This window comes from Lepidochelys kempii, chromosome 10, assembly GCF_965140285.1.
Source record: "Lepidochelys kempii isolate rLepKem1 chromosome 10, rLepKem1.hap1, whole genome shotgun sequence".
NCBI classification, from domain to species: Eukaryota; Metazoa; Chordata; order Testudines; family Cheloniidae; genus Lepidochelys; species Lepidochelys kempii.
The window spans coordinates 12,549,012-12,568,473 of record NC_136389.1 but is presented as its reverse complement, the minus strand read 5'-3'; the positions used below and the strand labels follow the sequence as shown (position 1 = coordinate 12,568,473).

At 45.7% G+C, this 19,462-nt stretch overlaps 1 protein-coding gene across 6 annotated transcripts in view; it reads left to right on the top strand.

The window, feature by feature from the left end:
• Nucleotides 1–19,462, top strand: part of ELFN1 (extracellular leucine rich repeat and fibronectin type III domain containing 1) — a 175,752-nt gene that overhangs the window by 101,143 nt on the left and 55,147 nt on the right. For all 6 annotated transcript variants that reach the window (XM_073362004.2, XM_073362003.1, XM_073362008.1 and 3 more), the window contains one exon: nucleotides 1,482–1,653. The gene's annotated coding sequence lies outside the window, so the exon portion shown is untranslated. The remainder of the gene's footprint in view (nucleotides 1–1,481; nucleotides 1,654–19,462) is intronic.

The window sequence follows — 19,462 nt, the reverse complement described above, 5'->3', positions numbered from 1 at the left end:
AAGCACGAGCTGGAAAATACCCAGCTTTACTTTCAGATCCTGGTGGAATGTGCAAGGCCTGCAAATCTTTGTCCCTCTCTCCTTAGCAAACTTGGTATGGAATCCCTGAGAGGTAATTAACCCGGAATTCCCCCATCTCATTTTTATGGGCTATTTCCAAAAGGGAGCCACTGTTTAAAGTTTCTCTTGTTCAGCTTTTTTTCCACATAAGGTGTATCTGTCTCTCAGATACTAGATTCATTATTCCAGAGTCGTTCTCATCTCGTGTATGATTTTCCGCACTGACATTTGCTACACTCCAAACACTGCTCCTGCATTCCAATACCTGCCTCGCCTCTCCAATATTGGTTCCACTGTTAAAAAGCAGTCGTTGCTTTTGAGTTATTGTCCTTCTATTTCCAGTTTCAATATTAGACTTCATAACTGACCTCCAAGTATCTGTTGCTTTTCCTGATACCTCTCAACCTTGTCTTTCTGATTGATTATCCAGCTGTGTTCTCCATTGTTCGGATGACTTGCAATTTGCCTGGTATATGTCATTGGCCTGCTCCTGCTCTGTAATGTTAGCCCTTAGTCTTTCACAAGTCTCTAGTGTCTTCCAGCCTCTGTCCCATGACCCTGATCTCTGTCACAGGTCCATCCATCTCACAGATGCCTTTCTTTTGTCTTTTCTCTTTCGGGAGGAGGGGAGGTATGTTATCTCTCTAAAGCCCTGTCCACAATGGGATCAGGAATGTGCTAGTTGAAACCATGTTTAAAACACAGTTGTTTCTAATGGGGTTCTAGCCCAATTTCTCTGACAAGTATGGATGTGGATTTTATGGCTGTATACAATAAAATCATACTGCAGACTATCTGGTCAATGGCATGGTTTGGCAGGCGGAATTCACAGAAAAAATCACCATCCAGACCGGTCAGAGGAACTGTGCCAGAACTCTGTGAGCAACAACTGTATTTAAACATGCTTGTAGCTAGCATGCTTCTGACATCACTGGATATGGCCCAGTACTTGTCCCAGATCTGTCTGTCTCTCGCTGCCTGTCTCAGGTTGTCCATCTCTCTGATATTTGTTCTATGTCTGTTGATCTCTCTGTTGATCTGCATCAGGTCTATCCGTTGCTCTGATGTTTAATTCACTGCCCTGTTTCCCTAAATCCTGCACAGAATTTGTTTTTCTTTCTGAAATATTTCCTGTTTTTATGTCTGTTCTAGGTCTCCTTTTAGCTCCAAAGGTCTCTTTCGATTTCTTCCTCCTCTATGGGCTGGCTTGCTTTCCTGTTAAATTGACTGGGTCCAACAGCTGATCTTGTTGCTAATTGATGTCCCCTCTGTCTTATATTGTTTCATGTCAGATGTCTTTGCCATTGTGTCTGATCCACTGTTTGATAGCTCTGATCTCTCTGCGGTGACTGATCCATTGCTTTCATTGGCACTCCTGTATGTCCCTGATGTATCTCCCTCTCATATTTTTTTTCCTCCAGTTCAAATATTGGGCTTGGTGACCCATCCTCAAGGATCCCTAATGTTGAGTCCCCTGTGCCGGTCAACATATGCACATGATGATTAGGCAACATTCATGACATCAATCGGGAAAAATCCACTGAGCCGCAGTTCTCTGATGTCAGAAACCAGCAGTGAGACACAGGCACAAAGGTAAGAGGAGACTTTTTCAATCACACCAAAGGAGAAAGGAGTGAACTGCAATGAACAGGCAGATGTGGGACAGCTGGGGAATAAGGAAAAGCAGTGTAAGGGGATCATGCAGATATAACAAACCAGAAAGATCAAATCCATTCTTGGTAGAGGTCAGGTACATGGAAACAGAGCGTGGAAATGATGTATGAGGGTGATTTTATAGCTTTAGATTTCAAAAGAGAAACCTTGGGCCAGTTTGCAACCTGGCACAGATGCAGGCAGCAACCCGGATATGTTTCTCTCCCATTCCTTTCTGAAAACCCTTAGAGCCTGGGATTGTTCCCAGAAGGCCTCTTCTCTGTGTGCTATCTAACTATGGATCATGCTCACATCCACAGGGAAGCAATGAAAGGGTGAGATGATTAGCTGTGCACTCTTCTTGGGCCTGCTAGGAGTGGAAAGTGTCATGGTGAGAATAGCACTGTAACCCATGTACTTGGCTACATTGGCTGAAAACTGGGTGGCATCTAGTGGGCCAGCCCAGTGTGGAATCTCAAGGAGAATTAAACAAAGCACTTTCAAAAGCATGCTGTATGCTACCCTCTAACCCACCCTCATCGTCGCTGCATCTGTGTGCGTTCGCCAAGGGAACCACATCCACAGGGTATCAGAGATGGCCCGAACCTCAGCCCTCAATCCCCACAAGTTTGACAGTGTTCAAAATTCAAACTCTGAGCCAATCTTCAATTGAAGGCCAGGTACAGTGGCCACTTTTACAAAGTCAGCCCTCCCTATAGTTAACAAAAGAGTGGTGGAGATCTCAGAATTATTGTCTTTGGTGAGTTTAGGGAAACACTGCAGGACTGCAGACTCCCCCGCCTTCCTATGAGATGCAACTAGTTGAAATAGCAGTCGAGAAACTCATTCGGCAAATTTTGCCTTTGTTATTTGCAATTCTCTTTGGTATTCAACTGCACTTAACGGAAATCACAAGTGAAGACGCAGCAGCATAAGCATTATACAGGAAGGTGGCCAGCCTGCAAGCTTCCAAACTGGTCATTCCAGTTGGTTAATAGGTAGCTGCACATGCCCTACAATACATACCTTAGTTTGTGGTCAAGTACGTGTATTCGCTGAGTACGAAGCAGCTAGAAAATGGACAGATCAAAGTGAATGTTTGAAATACTCCTTCATTTTCCTCCCCTCTCTCACACACACACTATTCAAACAGCTCTGCTGTGCAGTAGCGGGGGATACATCTTGACTCATGAATTATGACCCTTCTATCTAGAATGTGGTTTTTGGGGAGAAAGTGGGGTGGGTTTTTTTTAAGATTGGATTTACATTCTTTCATTGAATTTAGGGATTACGGAAAAATGACTTTTCCAAAACCGAAGTGTAGTTATCTGCCTTCACCCCAACTTGCACAAAACGGTGTATTTTTACAAATTAGAAAGAGAACATTAGGTTCACACCACCTCTATAATTTAGTTTTCTAAGATTAGTCTTTGCCATGTGTTGGCTGTTGAAATATCTGGCTTTAGAAATATTTGTATTTCTTGTCTCCACCTCAAGACCATTTAAAAGGTTTTCATCCATCCATTGAGAGAGATAACTGTTGTATAAAGGCGCAGAGTGAAGTACTCTTTTTTTGCAGGGTGTAATTTTTTGCACACTGTTATTTAAAATATGCTTTTTAAGAGGACAAAAGGGAACAATTTAATGGAAACAAATTTGTATCGGAAAATGCACAGCTGGAGAAAAATATTTTTTTGCATTATTTCTTGGGAAGACAGGCGAATTAGAGCAAGGATGGAATTAAAAAATGAGTTTAAACATTACTTAAATGGGTTGTTGAGACCGAAAAGAATAACAACTTTGGGAATAAGCTTTGCTTAGAGCCTCCATTTCCAGCCGAGCCAGGTTTACGGCAACTACCTTATTTTACCAAACTCCACTTTTTTATTCTTTGCAATAAATGTAGCACTGGTGAAAGGTAGTTGCATCGACAGCCCTGGAGACAGGCCTGCTTTACACCTAAAACATAGGTCAACTTAGTTACGTTGCTCAGGGCTGTGACAAATGCACGTCCCTCAGAGACGTAGTTAAGCTGACTAGGCCCCATTATAGACACCAGCATAGCTACCGCCTCTTGAGGGAGTGGATTTACTACAGGGACGAAGAAAGCCTTTCCGTTGCCGGAGCAAGGGTCTAGACTAGCGCTACAGGTCCATAGCTGCAGCCCAGCAGCTGTGCCGCTGTAGTGTAGACAAACCCTGACAGATGGTTATACAGTCAGCAGTCCTAGGGACAGACAAACGAAGTCCTGGAAATACACGGACAGAGGCAGAGGCCAGATGGAACAAAGAGGTAACAGTCAGGGAGGGTAGGCAGGAAAAGATAGGAAAATTCCTTATCCAGGGGCAACATTTTCAAAAGCACCTAAGTCCCATTTTCAAAAGTGACTTAGCCACTTAGGCTCTGTTTAATTGAAAGTCAGTGGGACTTTAGCACTTAAATCCCATTAGGTGCTTTTGAAAATTTACCCCCGGTTACAAACACATGGCTACTGGCTAGGCAAGACAGACAGACAGCAATCTGTGTATAAACGAAGACAGACCCAGACCGAGGCAGTGAATTACAAACATCAGTGCTAAGACAGCAGGCCTGGGACAGGAAGGAAAAAGACAGTTTTGTTATCTCAGTTTATAAGCCCTACATCTTGAAGGCATTTATATCAAAGACTCCCGCAGGGCTTTCTCAATTGACTGTTATAAAGTCTAATGTTGAGTTATCAAGGATGTAAAATGGAACTTGCGGCAAAAGGAGGATAAGGGCTTTATTCCTGCTACAAAATAGGAGAAAACGAGCCATTTGAGAATCATTAAGTCAAACAGGTTGGGATGGGCCTCTTTGGACACAACAAGAGATGGATTTTGCTCACTGCAGAATGGTTAATTATGATGAATGACCTTCCTCTCCCTCTGTCTGTTCCACCTCCCTTCTGCCCCAGCCTCGGCAGCAACTGCTGCAAGCAGAGCTGGCCAAATACTGCCAACCCAGCATCTGGGACCATACCTTCCGATGAAAGCCACTTGTTGGCTTTGGCAGAATTTGCAGTCTCTCTTCCCACTTCCCACAAACATTTGTGCAAGCAAGTTTGTATTCACGGGCTCTTTGCAGCAGGAAGGGAAAGTGCCACGAATTCTTGCACAGGTGAGTATTAACACAAGTATCAGCACAGCTACCCTGAGAGCAGTCAGACACCTGGGAGCCATCCCATCAGAAAACAGCGAGAATAGTGTGTGACTATTGCACAGCACAAGCCGGTGAATTTTGGATAGTGAGTACTGGAGGCTGAGGAGTAACCCCTAGGCTGACATGTTAGCATAAACCATTTGCCAAATGATTTCACGCAATGAACGGATTAGTAAAAGTCGAAGCCTTCTTGTGGGGATTTTGCTACATTCATCAATTAAATTGTTTGTTACGAACAGCTTTGCCCTATCTAGCTCCAGGATGTCAGCCTTGTAATTTTGCTGGCATAGGGTACTGGCTGCACATCCATGAAATCTCACTGCCAACCTCTTCTTCCCCCACTTTTTCCAGGCCATCAGCAGTGAAAACCCTGCAAGTAGCCTAGACTGTGGCCCTTCCAGTGCAAGCCATTCATTTAAACTGAAGGATCTCTCAGTCACTCCGTCTGCTAAGTGACGTTAGGAAAGGAAAGGTTATAGCACCAGTTAGTGCTGTGCCCTCAGAATATAACCTCTTTATCTAACGGGCTGCAAGGAAGGAGGCATGTGATTGGCTGAGGGAGGTTCTGAACCACGTAGGTGTCCTGGAGAGCCGTCAGCCTTGTTATCTTCATTTTTATTAGAGGACTAAAAAGGGCTGGCTAAAAACCATGGCCCTCTGATGGCAGCTTGGTAGCCTGTAGTATGAAATGAGATGATGTCCAGATGTCCCCATATCAAAAACGTTGCGGATTTCACGGGGGAGACCAGCGTTTCTCAAATTGGGAGTCCTGATCCAAAAGGGAGTCTCGGGGAGGGGGTCACAAGGTTATTTTAGGAGGGTCACGGTAATGCCACCCTTACTTCTGCGCTGACTTCAGAGCTGGGCAGCCGGAGAGCGGCGGCTGTTAGCCGGGCGCCCAGCTCCGAAGGCAGCGCCCCGCCAGCAGCAGCGCAGAAGAAAGGGTGGCAATACCGTACCTGCCATCTTTACTTCTGCGCTGCTGCCTTCAGAGCTGGGCCCTCAGTCAGCAGCCGCCTCCATCCAGCCACCCAGCTCTGCAGGCAGCAGCGCAGAAGTAAGGGTGGCAACACCATCCCAGGCCATCCTTACTTCTGAGCTGCTGCTGGCGGCGGCTCTGCCTTCAGAGCTGGGCTCCCGGCCAGCAGCCGCCGCTCTCCAGCGGCCCAGCTCCGAAGGCAGCGCCGCTGCCAGCAACAGCGCAGAAGTAAGGGTAGTAGTACCGCAACCTCCCCCCTACAATAACCTTGCAACCCCCCCCAACCCCCCTCTACAACTTCTTTTTGGGTCAGGAGCCCTACAATGACACCACCATGAAATTCCAGATTTAAATAGCTGAAATCATGAAATTTATTATTTTTTAAATCCTATGACCGTGAAATTGACCAAAATGGACCGTGAATTTGATAGGACCCTAGTCATAAGGTTCCCCTTGGCCTAAAATTCTATGAAATGACAAATACTAAATTAGTATTATTTAAGTCATGCAGGCCCCATGCATGCCCCATTTGTATATATATAAATGGGGTATGCATAGAGTGTGGGATTAATCTCTGAAAAAAAGTGGAAACTGTACTGTTAGAGACATTGAAAACCAGCCTGGACAAAGATGTGGTGAAGGGGATCACCCTGCATTGCCAGGGGTGGGAAGGGAGATGAATTCAGGTTTCTCCTCTATAACTTGAATGAGTCTGTGATCTGACATCCATGTGTAAAGTATTAGGGCAAATATCTGCCATTGTGGCATCATAGGTAGAGAACAGCAGAAACTGGACTTGCTGCTCCCCAACCACCCTCACCGAGTGTTAGGGTGTCAGATTCTGATGCAAACCTCTCATATTCCGCAGTCAGACTTTCTGTGCTGTCCGGATCAGACCCAGATTCCCCTGTGTCTAGCAAGCAGGCAGTACCAAATAGGAACATGAAATCTCCCATGATGCATGTAGCCAAATATGCAAATAAGGTATATGAGAGAAGGGGATAATTCCTTCCTGCTACTCACAAGGAATTGGTTTACAGCCTGAAGCTCTGATTACTTCTATCTTTGCCTGCCTAACAGTAACTACACATAGCTCCTAAAATTACCCAGATCTTTTTCCAAATGCAGCCACTCTATTGGATTCACTGACCTCTATTGGACTCACTGACCTCCCAGGGGAGCAAATTCCACAGGCTGCCTTTATTATTATGACCTGGCCCTAGAGGCCCCTGCTCAGACACACAGGTAGACACAGTCCCTTCCCCCAAGAAGGTGTTTACCTCCCGGCGCCAGTAAAAGAGGAGGAGATGTGTGACATCTTAAATGTCTGCGATGGGAAACTTCTCAGTGCAGTAACCCAATCTCTCCTGACATTCTGGTCCTGTGAGTCAAATCTGGACAAGAAGGGTGTAACCATCATACCAGAGCTAACCACTCCAGGAGACTCACCAGCAGAGAACCTGAGCCTGGCTGCGAAAGTGTCTCTGAAACGAAAGGCAAAGAGTCAATGCTGACAAGTAAAATTCAGACAGAATGGTTTGGCTGATGGGATTAAACTGCAGCTCCCCCTGGAGAAGGAGAAGCACATGGTCTCACACTGAGACCCACAACGAGACAGAGAATTTGCGGGGATTTCAGCATGGCACTGTGACCCAGAAGGACACCATCCATAGTTCGCCTCTTCCCCATGGCCTGAATCTTCCTCTGAGCTTTTTTTAGTTATTTGTTAAACCAGTCTGTTTGGAAATTAGCCATCAAAGCACCTTTCCCTCCCACTCCCATCCTCTGTGCCTCTCAGCCATTGACATTAACATTGGAATGCCTGCATTGGATTTGAATGGATTTTAATAACCCCATGCAGGCCTACATTAATAAACCAGTGTGAAAGACAGCACACAGCAGCTGAAAATGAGCCTCCTGGAAACGTAGCTATAAAACATGTACATTGGTCTGCCTGTCAGATAGACAGAAAGATACATATGGCAATAGAGAAATAGTCTATCTCATCTATCTAATCTGTCATCTCTCCCATCACGCTCACACTTGAGTATCTACCTTAGTCTCACATCTAGACCAGGGGTAGTCAATAGGTGGACCGCAGGCCAAATCCAGACTGCCAGATGCTTTTGAACAGACCCCAAAATCTTTTCATGTACTTGTTATCATTATTTATTTATTTATTTATTTATTATTTTCTCTGGAGTCTGGACCTCGACTATACTTTGACCAAGAGATTTGGATCTTGACAAAAAATAATTGACTACCCTTGATCTAGACTCTGGATACAGAGCCAGATTCACTTATGGCAGCTTCCCCCAGTGTAGACCCTGACATAGGGCTCTTGGGGGCAGAAAGTCTCCTGGAGAAAGGTAGTGGTGGCACAAATCTGCAACTGTCCTTCCACCAGAGGGGCCATAAGGGGCCAGCACAGCCTGCTAAGTGAGTGGGGCTGGCGAGGATTGGGGGCGTGATTGATTCTGCTAATGTCTGCTGCAGCCTCTGCTGTCTGGGCTATTGATGCAGAAACCCAGAGGGAAGGTGGAGATGGGAAACACAGCTGCCCTCTCCTAGTGAGAGCCTCCCCGCATGGTGCAGCACTCAGGCTGGCATAGGGAGGTGGAAGCAGCCAGAGCAGCTCTGGCCTGGCGCCTGAGAAGCAGGATTGAGCTAGCAGTATTTTTATATTTGATGATTAATATAAAATGAAGGCCTTGGTTTAATACAACCCCATATGTCAGGCGTTCAAATTAGATACAGTGTAACCCAGCTGAGATGCGGGGACAGTGTATAAAATATAACAGGAAGATTAAAAGGTGTCCCCAGGCAGAAGAGGATATTTATTTATTTACAGCCTGATGCAGTACCTGACAATCGTGTAGCGCCAGAATTGACGATGCTGAAACCTCTTCCAAGACTGTCCTGAGATATGAGAACTAAACATGCCCCTGGCCTAGACGCGATCCTATTAGCTTTCCTATGGGAGTCGCCTACACTCATTGATTGGGATGAATACAGGCTGCAGGATCAGACCCTGCTTTACCACCTTGCTGATACCCTGCCTTCTATCTTGCCCGCTTGGATTGGAAGGAATGACACGCCTTGTTCGAAGGGCTTGTAGAGAGCACTCGTATCTTGGCTTCTTCAGCCGCAGGCTTGTCATATGCTCTCCTGAGTCTCCTCTTCCTCTTCTGAGAGCAAAGTGCCACAAATTTGCCCCCTTTTAAAAGAGATGCATCTTCTAAAGACTTACATGGTTGGGCAGTTGAGGCTGCTCTAACTCGTGCTGGGGACTGAACTAGCCCCAGGCTGGGCCCAGGTCCTGGGCGCTGCAAACATGCTATAAAGTCACTTGTCCTGCACCAAGTGCAATTTCACTTGACTAGAAATTATAGGTCCTTAGTGGGGCCAGTTTGAAAATTGATGCATTGCCTGGGGGCAAAGCTATGGTGGTTTCTAGTTGGTATTAAATTCTATATATGTAACCAATCATGGTATATAACACGCAGCTGTAAAGAGTGGTTTGGGGTGCCCAATATGAGACACCTTAACTTACTGAAAATTGGACCCCTTTAGGGTGCCTCACATTGGGCATCCAAATCACTAGTCACTTGAAAATTTTGGCCCAAATGGGCCTCCGTTTTTTCTTGTTTTTTTTTAAGAAGAAATTGGCGCTAACTACCAAGTGATATTAAAGAGGAACATTTGCCCTAAGTAAATGCAAAATGGTTTGATGCATGGAAAGCATTTTCCATTAAGCTCATTTGTACATAAAGAGCTAACAGTTTGAGATTATGATTATAATGACAATGATTACTATTGTTAGTTCGCCTTTAAATGGTGCTATTTTTACCCCATAGTTCTGTCTTTGGGGGAAGTAAACAAGCCTTATTAAAGAAGTCAGTCTTCCTCTACAATTCCTCCCTCTCTTTTCATTCCTTCCTGTCTTATCCCTTCTATATTTCCACCTATCTCCTTTCTTCCCCATTCTTCCCTCCCATTAGAACAATTTTTCAAAGTGGAATTTTGATGCCTAGGATCTTTAAAAATCCCTCCCATCATCTCAGCAGGGTGAGGTCTGGGCAGTGCTTGGCTGGGAGAATGCCGAGAGAAAATCAGACATGACTGGAAGTGGTCTGGATGGAAGTGTGCAGTCTTTCCTCTCAGTGTGGACTGAACTAAGGCTCCAGTGCAGGGTGATGGTGCGTGGTGCTTCAGGATGGTGCTGCCTGTTGGAGGACATATAAAACCTAGCAGATCTTTAGCACTTGTAGCCATTAACGCAACCATGGCAACATGAACCTCAGTTTTGGCCCCATCACAACTTGGGTAATTAGTACATTGCTTCTTGTTTATTTATATTCCCCTCCCATTTTAATAGAACATAAGAACGGCCATACTGGGTCAGACCAAAGGTCCATCCAGTCCAGTATCCTGTCTACTGACAGTGGCCAATGCCAGGTGCCCCAGAAGGAGTGAACCTAACAGGTAATGATCTAGTGATCTCTCTCCTGCCATCCATCTCCATCCTCTGACAAACAGAGATTAGGGACACCATTCCTTACCCATCCTGGCTAATAACCATTAATGGACTTAACCTCCATGAATTTATCCAGTTCTCTTTTAAACCCTGTTATAGTCCTAACCTTCACAACCTCCTCAGGCAAGGAGTTCCACAGGTTGACTGTGCGCTGAGTGAAGAAGAACTTCCTTTTGTTTGTGTTAAACCTGCTACCCATTAATTTCATTTGGTGGCCCCTAGTTCTTGTATTATGGGAACAAGTAAATAACTTTTCCTTGTTCACTTTCTCCACACCACTCATGATTTTATAGACCTCTATCATATCCCCCCTTAGTCTCCTCTTTTCCAAGCTGAAAATTCCTAGCCTCTTTAATCTCTCCTCATATGGGACCCGTTCCAAACCCCTAATAATTTTAGTTGCCCTTTTCAGAACCTTTTCTAATGCCAGTAAATCTTTTTTGAGATGAGGGGACCACATCTGTACGCAGTATTCAAAATGTGGGCATACCATGAATTTATATAAGGGCAATAAGATATTCTCGTCTTATTCTCTATCCCTTTTTTAATGATTCCTACCATCCCATTTGCTTTTTTGACTGCCGCTGAACACTGCATGGACGTCTTCAGAGAACTATCCACGATGACTCCAAGATCTTTCTCCTGATTAGTTGTAGCTAAATTAGCCCCAGTCATATTGTATAATTGGGGTTATTTTTCCCAACGTGCATTACTTTACATTTATCCACATTAAATTTCATTTGCCATTTTGTTGACCAATCACTTAGTTTTGTGAGATCTTTTTGAAGTTCTTCACCGTCTGCTTTGGTCTTAACTATCTTAAGCAGTTTAGTATCATCTGCAAACTTTGCCACCTCACTGTTTACCCCTTTCTCCAGATCATTTATGAATAGGTTGAATAGGATTGGTCCTAGGACTGACCCTTGGGGAACACCACTAGTTAGCCCTCTCCATTCTGAAAACTTGCCATTTATTCCTACCCTTTGTTCCCTGTCTTTTAACCAGTTCTCAGTCCATGAAAGGATCTTCCCTCTTATCCCATGACAACTTAATTTACGTAAGAGCCTTTGGTGAGGGACCTTGTCAAAGGCTTTCTGGAAATCTAAGTACACTATGTCCACTGGATCCCCCTTGTCCACATGTTTGCTGACCCCCTCAAAGAACTCTAATAGGACACAGTATTCTATGTATGGTGTGGCTGTTCACTGTTAAACAGCTGCTGTGTTCCACCTAGAGGTGGCTGCATGTCTGTGGTAAATGGAGTGAGGGCTGTTAAAACATGCACAGTGAGGGCTACACAGGCACAGTGAGGGCTGTTAAAACATTTAGGCTGACTTTGAGGCTGAGATTTTTCAGAGCCATCGTGGAGAGTCAGATACCCAGTCCTGATTAACTTTAATTGCAAATCCCAGAGGCAGCTTTCAAATGCTCAGCCTTAATGCCTGAAAGTAAAATGCTACACCTTGTTTTGAAACGTGTGTGTGTCAGGCAGGGATGGTGTCTTTTATTTATCTGTAAAGTGCCCGGCACTTATGACTCTGAAAAAATAACAGAAAAGGTGGAAATGATGCGCTTGCTGTGGTATTACGTGGTATTTATTCCCTTTACTGAGTCCAAGAATACCTGTAATACTGTGGTAATGGTAATTAACTCTGTGTATGTATTAGTAAAACAAACTGCTTGGAGATGGCAGGGATTATATAAAGGTGAGATATTATTATTCTTTTTCCCTTTGATTGTGTCCCCTCCCTGACAGGAAATGGCCTCATGCTAATGGCTGAATGGAACAAATTGGAAAGGGTGGGACCAGCAGGCCAAGCTTTGTGGCCTAGAGAGGGAGAAATGGGGATTGGATGGAGCAGACTTGTCCTCCAGTCATCTAGCTCATGACAAAGTCCCGCATGCTGCTCCATGAAATTAATACTGAATAACATTCCTCCCCACCCCCGTCCCCACTCAGCACAACAGATGTGCTGTGTATGAAATGCATTAATTCAATACCGCTGGAGGCAGGTCACAGCCCGTGGATGAGCAAATGACGAGGGAAGCCCCCAAAACCCGCTCCTCCCAAGGTCTAAGGACATTGGTAGTGTTGCATGGATGTATGGGGCAGACAGGGACGGGGGCGGTTTTGTGCATTGACTGCTTTGAGTCTTGACTACTGGATGTTAAACAAGACCCTGAAGTTCTTGGTGTCGCTGCCTAGCTCTCTCTTGCCACACACGCAGTGAGACAGTTGGGAAACATTTGGAGGCACAGTATCCGACCCTGAACTGAAGGGGTAGGCAGATTTTCGGGGAGGCTTACATGTTAGCCAGCAGGCGGTGCTCCATGGAGGTTTCTGACTGGACAGAATGCCAGCTCCGTGGGGTGCTCCACCATGCTACCAATGTGCTGTCTCCTTCCAAATGAGATGCTGAGGGATAGGTCCTGGGGGAACTCCCATGCAGTCTAGATAACTAGTCAAAACTGCAGTGTAAAGTCTAGAATCTGTCCTTTATTGAGGGTGTTTGCTGCCCTCCTGGATGGCAAAGAGAAAGGAGTGGGGCATGCTTGGAGAGAGGAGTTGGAGCCATAGCAGCAGGTCGGATGCTCCTGCCTCATTAATTTTCCATTGTCAGTAATGGTTGTTGTATTGTATCCGTCAAAGTGTTCCTGTATCACCCGTGTATCTTTGGAAGCCAAGCTGGCAGCAATCTCAGAGCAGGGGAAAGTCAGTCCTGGAGAAAATAACCGAGGTGGTAACGAGAGAGGGGAACCTGTCAGGAAAGGGGAAGTGTGATGGAGGTGCACCGGGCTGACACTTTCCCAGTGAACCTTCTCTGCTTTCCACAGCACTGTGTCATGGTGTCAGATTCAATACGGCCAGCCCCTTCGGATACACCGGGGCAATTTCACACCATTTAGATGCAACATCCTCCAAACGTCTTTTTTTGTGTGTGTGTGTGTGTGTGTCAGCCAAATGAAGAGTGAGTTATGCAGTCAGGCATGTGTGAAGAATTGTCACAGCTCTCAGTGCAGGCAGAAAATCCCACTCTTGGCCACCCACCATCTCTCCGCTGAGCACGACGGTTTATCTGTAGCTAAGCAGAGAACTGCCCAGAATCCACCTGTGTGATCTGGAGCCGCTGGTGGCCATTGCAGTGCAAGTTAACTCTTATCGGTGCTCAGGTGGCTAATCAATTGTTGAAGCGATGCAGGCTCACAGACACAAAGGTAATAGACTCTGTGTGTGTTGCTTGTATCTCTACTGCACCCTGGAAAGAAGGCGTCGGTTATCTTCCCCACCCCTGAAATTCAGTGGGAACAACTGTTCTTTGTCTGTCTGATAATCACTGTCCTCTGACTTAAAATAGGATTGAGTTGGGGATTTTATAGCGTCTCTCATACTTCAGTCTACCAACGATCTTCACACAGTAATGACTCAGATACAGGCGGCAGTGCAGAGATCGGATAGACATATGCAGCAGCCATTATGTGCTTAGTAATACTGTACATATAACCTTGGATCTCAGAAACTGCCCTTCCTGACTGGTACCAGGCCACAGAACTCAGCCAATGATTCCTGCATCAGGCCTGTAACTTTGGTTTTTGCTAGAGCACGTCTTTTAGAAAGACCTCCAGTCTCGATTCTGTTCAGTCTCCATGCCTGGTCCTAGGAGAATGCCAACAAGGGGGCCAAGTGGGATGGTATGTTTTCTGAGGTGTTTACTGGATTGCTGGGATCTGAAGTGAGACAACTAATTATTTCACATAAGCCAATAAACAGCCATCAGATGACAATGCAGTGTAGTTGTAGCCATGTCGGTGCCAGGATATTAGAGAGACCAACGGGGGGAGGTGATATCTGTTATTGGACCAACTTCTGTTGGTGAGAGAGACAAGCTTTCAAGGTAACACAGAGCCCTTCTTCGGGTCTGGGGAACATGCTCACAGTGTCACAGCTCAATACCAAGTGGAACAAATTGTTTAGAATAAGTAGTTAACACATATTTCAAGAGACCACTCAAGGTGAAGTGGCCCTTTAACACTCCTCCCGTCATAGGGGTAAAGGAAGTGGGAGGGGCAAGGCAGCTGGGGAGAATTGTTAATGGGTTATAGATTGTTGTAACAAGCCATAAATCCAGTGTCTCGAGACACTGCTCCTGCAAATAAAGATTGGTGCAGTTTGGTGGGATTTAAGAAGCCTAAATCCTCTCATACTGACTCCTGACAAAGGAAGACTTGTAAGGGACCATTCGAGATGAAATCCCTTCTGTGCCACGCCATGGCTACATTATAGCAATGTGATTCTTCTTCTTCTGCTGCAGTTTGGTGGGCACAGACAACTGCAGATACATTTTATAACATTTGGGGTGTCATTATAGCTGATGTGCTGGTGCAATCCAGATGCATTCAGTTGGATACCTAAGTATCATAAAATGTACCTGCAGTTATTTGCAGGTGCAAAGATGCAGGAGCATAACTGCAGGTTGCTCCAGAAAATTGGTCACTAAATGACATACAGTGCACCAGCAAAACTGTGAGAGTAAAATCTGAGGTCTAGTTAAGGTCAGGCTGGAAACGAGGCCCTGTATCTCATTACCAATCCAGTCCATGATCAAATATAATCTAGGAGCAATGAATCTGGAATCCAAGGCACAGTGACCTTTAATTGTAAGAATGGGATTGAGAACTGAAAATATCAGGATCTGGCCTTTTAGGAAAGGGTATTTGGAAAGTGAGCTTAGAGGGTTTAGCACTGTAGAGTCAATTGGGAAGTCTCTCTCATGTTTACTCAGCTCTTAGACAGGTAAAACTCCTATTGACATTGCTCGAGTAAGGACGTCAGGATGTGACCCTTAGAACTAGGTGTTTAGAGCTAAGCAGCTGGGTTTCAGAACTCCAAGACCCAGCTGTTGCCAGCAGAACCAAAGCAGTACAATGAAGCAGGCGAAAGCTTTTCTGCTGAAACTGCACTTCATGTTGATCTGTCTCTTCAATTCAAAACACTCGTTTTGAAAAAAAGAGTCAAAGGTCAAATTCAAGGGGCTTCATTTCACTCCAGTTCAAAGAAAATAACAGCCTGGAGTTTAGTTGGCACTGAGTTCTCTGACAAGTCCTCGGGGCAGCCCGTCACACTGTTACCAAGGAAGGCAGGCATGGAGAGCAGAAGACAAGGAGGGAGAGTTCTGCTTGAAGAGTTTTGGGGCTCACCTCAGATGCTTGCCACCCCTCTACAGCTATTTGGAGACATCCTAAATAAAATATTAGTGACCTGTGGGCAGAGGAGCATTCCTCAGGTTCTTATCCTTAATACAACACGCACAGCTCTCCTTTCAACTCTGAATTCTCTTCAACTGATCTTCTGTGCGTGGGATCCATTGGGACCCAATACTGAGTGGTTTGTGCTTGAAAGAACAGCACGGTAATAATGAAGATGTTTTCTTACTTTTTGTATTTTCAAGTGATAACTGCACATCCCATCTTTACTTCTCCTGCCTCTCCCTAGCAGCCGCCGAGCCCCGAGTAGGTACAAATGGCTCTTTATGCTGCTGGGCAGGACTGAGAAAGAAGCCAAAGAGATGAGAACAATCTGTATGAGATCATGTAATCCATTGGGGTGTGTGTGTGTGTGTGTGTGTGAGAGAGAGAGAGAGAGAGAGAGAGAGAGAGAGAGAGAGAGAGAGAGAGAGAGAGAGAGAGAGAGATCCACAGCGGGCCTGGATGGAAAGAACAAAGAGTGAAGCCAATTTAATTTCCACAGCCATCTTCCATCCCGATGATCTCCCATTTTTTCTGGGATTTCAAATAACATCTAGGATTGAAAGGCAAAATTCCCAGCCTCCTCCTTTCCATTAGTATTTAACTCTAGATGCTCATTGGAAAGACTCAGGACCAATTAAAAAAAAAACCTCTCAAAAGTGCATGCACATTTCTGTGCATTGGTTTTCTAAACTGTGGGCCTTAGTCATTTGATCCCAGGTCACTGGTTATCAGTTCCACCAGCTAAGTGCCCTGCCCATGACCATTAGTCATTAGACTCACAAGATGAAGAGGCTTCTTAAAGATAAAGGGCCTGAAGCAGCTGTCACTCAGTGTAAATCAGGAATAACTGCTCTGAAGTCAATGGAGTTACACTGGTATAAATGAGGTCAAAGTCAGACTCCGTGTCTTTAAACTTCTGGCCTGGGGTTTGGGCCAGCAGCAGTTAATGCTGCATCTCAGAGGACTCCCCAGGAATAGATTCAGATAGCAGGGAACGTTAAGGCCACGTCTACACTTCCTCTTATGTCGGCAATACTTATGTCACTGAGGGGGTTGAAAAAAACGTAAGTTACATGGGCATAAGTGCTGGTGTGAACAGCGCTATGTTGGCAGGAGAGTTTCTACTGCCACTCGTTGGGTGTGGTTTAATTATGCCAACGGGAGAGACATCACAGCAAACCAACCACCGTGTGTCCTATACCAGGTTACTCTCATAAGTCATGGTCCATGAACATAAAGCGAGAACTGGGAGTCCTGGTCTAGGATCTCAGTGGTAACAGTGGGTAGAACAAGGGGTAAGGTTGGCTCAAAGAAGAGGCAAAACCAGACTGCTTGGATTGGCGAGCATAGCACAGTGAGGCATGGTGGCTAGGCACTGTAGTGACACTCAGATCCCATAGGCAATTTGACTTCACAAGTGGCTCTACCACATGGTGTTCCATCTTTTCCTGTATGAAGATTCAGCATCAGCTCTGTGCCTCTACGGGTATGTCTGCACTGCACATTAAGTCCAGGGCTGTGGGACCTGGGCTTCTGGACTCAGTGTTTTCAAGCCCATGCGTGAGCATCCACACTGCATTGTAACCCTGGATTTACAATTGCTGGACCCAGGTCTCACAGGTGTGCTAATGCATCCATGCTGCACTATGCGGACCTTCTGACTCAGGTCTGCACTGCAAAATGACAGGGCTTGGACCTGTCCCACTGAGTCACAGTGGGACTCAGGCTCTGCCCCCTCAGCAGGATCCTAAGCCCCAGATCCTGAGTGCTTGCTGACCCGAGTCAGGCTGATGTATGTGTGGACAGAAGGGGGCCTTGAGCTTGAGCCAGAGCCTGCACTTAGTGTGTAGTGTAGACACAGCTTAAGGCTCTTCAGAACTCCTGCCATCATCTCTTCCTTAAACTCCTCCAAGAGGCGTTCCCCAAAAAGTCACTCCTGCCTCTCCTCCCTTTCCTGGCTCCCATCACTGTGGCTTCTTCCATGCTCCCCCATATGCTTGGAGCCACAAAGTCAATCTCTATGTACGTTCTTCCTTTCCCATGTGTTGTCTTCTATGTATGTCCTTTCTCATGGCTTTGTAATGACTGGTCTTCTCCTTCTATTGCCCTTCCCTTCCCTCCTTCTCTCTCTCAGGACTCAAGTCTATAGTTAGTAGGTTTATCTTTTCCCATCCTTTCCTTTCTCTGACCATCCCCCTCCTGCATCTCGCAACTTTACACCCACCTTGTGCTGCTGTTCCTTCCGCGCCCTGATGTCTCCTACTCTGCCGTCACTGCGCCCTTACCAAGTTCTCATCTTCTTCACTGACTCTGCTGCTTGGCTGGAATAATCATTCTTTGCCCTCACCGTCGCCACAGCCTCGGCAAATCCTCTTGCAGGACAAAGATGTGATCGTGGTATCATCAGCCTCCCTGTCCTGGGCAAACCATGGCCAGGTCGTTCCTGAAAGGACTGTGGGATTGGTGGTGATAATGGCCAGGAAGCTTTTTATTTACCATGACCTTTATGACATTACAGTAAATGTGTTTTGGAGCCTGAGATGTATAAAAATAAACTGCAGGGAAATCAAGACAGCTAATTAGCAAAAGGTTACTGCTGGGCTCCCTGACTGTCAGCCCTTTTGAAGTTCTCCTTCACACAGCCTGATGTGCCTGCGATTCTCGTGCTCACTTTAATAACTGTCTTGGTTACCACAGTTGCGTCATAGCTCGATGTGATTCAGCATTTGTAAGCCCTGTGAAAGGCAGCCTGCCCAGGAAACAAATGTCCTATAACCTCTCACTTACCAGCATTAAAAGAAATTTAATCTTACAAACTGCTGATCAGCATTCACCTTCGGTTTGTTCACGGACCAATCTGGAGCATTTGGTTAATCCGTTGAACAGACACTGCCATGTCTCACCGGGTGGAAACTAGGCAATACTGTCTCCTGATCAACCTTCTCAACATGGACTATGAGCTAGGGGGAGACAAACTGAGGCCAGAGAGCTTCAGTTAAGTCTTTCACATGGATCCAAGCCTTCCTCTTTGAAATGGGCCTGTCATCGGCCTCTTTAATGTCACCTGCTCCGTTTTTCCACAATTATACAAGATATTCCAAACCTTCCTTTGGATCCCCTGCCTTCATCCCTACTGTTCTAGCCACCACTTGCAAAGCTATACTTCAGACTTCCACTCTGCATGCCAATGGCTGCGGTTTATAATTGCATATCCCATAGTCAGGAAAGGAAAAGTCATTGAGGGCCTGATCCGGAGAGGTGATGAGCCCTGGGAGTTTGCCTGAGTGAGGACCTCCGGATTTACCTCTCTGACTTTAGTGAGAGTTACAGGTGCTCGGCACCTTTTGGGAACTCCATGAGCAGATTTCATTGGACAGTTTTCCTCCCCTAACTTGTTTCACTCTGTTGATTGATGGCAAACAGTTTGCTGGGAGCATAGGATATGCAACATTCCAAATGCCAGCAGCACCATTTGTTTTTGATTGGTCAGACAAATCACATGGTATCATTTCTGTTCCCTGCCTGAATGAGCACACGGCCACTCCCAACACGAATGCACACACGTGCAAATGTAAAGTTGGGTGTCCATGAACGCTGGTGCTAGTGAAACTCCATTCCTCAAAAATTGAGCCCACAAGGGCAGGGACACAATGGCAGAAGCCATTCCCGCCATGCGCCCCTTTACCCCCACCCCAGCCTTGTCCTCTCTGTCTACATCTAGAGTGGGGTAAACTTTGCTTGTAAAAACAAATTTCTGGAAGACCTTTCGATTGTCACCACAATATTAAGGAGCGGGCTTTCTACAC